General features: G+C 52.6%; 1 protein-coding gene across 1 annotated transcript in view; it reads right to left on the reverse strand.

Moving 5' to 3' along the window:
• Positions 1 to 306, reverse strand: part of THOC2 (THO complex 2) — a 121,626-nt gene that overhangs the window by 100,670 nt on the left and 20,650 nt on the right.

Genomic DNA, 306 nt, shown 5'->3' on the forward strand with positions numbered 1-306 from the left:
CGCCATGGAGCTCAGAGTCCGGAACAGGTACCGGCTGAACCGGAAGATCGGCAGCGGCTCTTTCGGAAACATCTATCTCTCTATCTCAGTACAGACATTGTGGCGGGAGAAGAACTTGCAATCAAGCTTGAATGTGCCAAAACCAAATACCCTTAGCTCCACATCGAGAGCAAAATCTACAAAATGATGCAGGGAGGAGGGAGAGGCCCGCAGAGGACCCGGCCAGAGTGCTTGCCCTCCAGCGGCCACAGCAGAAGGAAGTTTCTCAGGCACAACTTTTAAGGTGGTGAGTAGTAGACTCAGGAT

This window comes from Myotis brandtii, unplaced genomic scaffold (genome assembly GCF_000412655.1).
Source record: "Myotis brandtii unplaced genomic scaffold, ASM41265v1 scaffold39, whole genome shotgun sequence".
Taxonomy (NCBI): domain Eukaryota; kingdom Metazoa; phylum Chordata; class Mammalia; order Chiroptera; family Vespertilionidae; genus Myotis; species Myotis brandtii.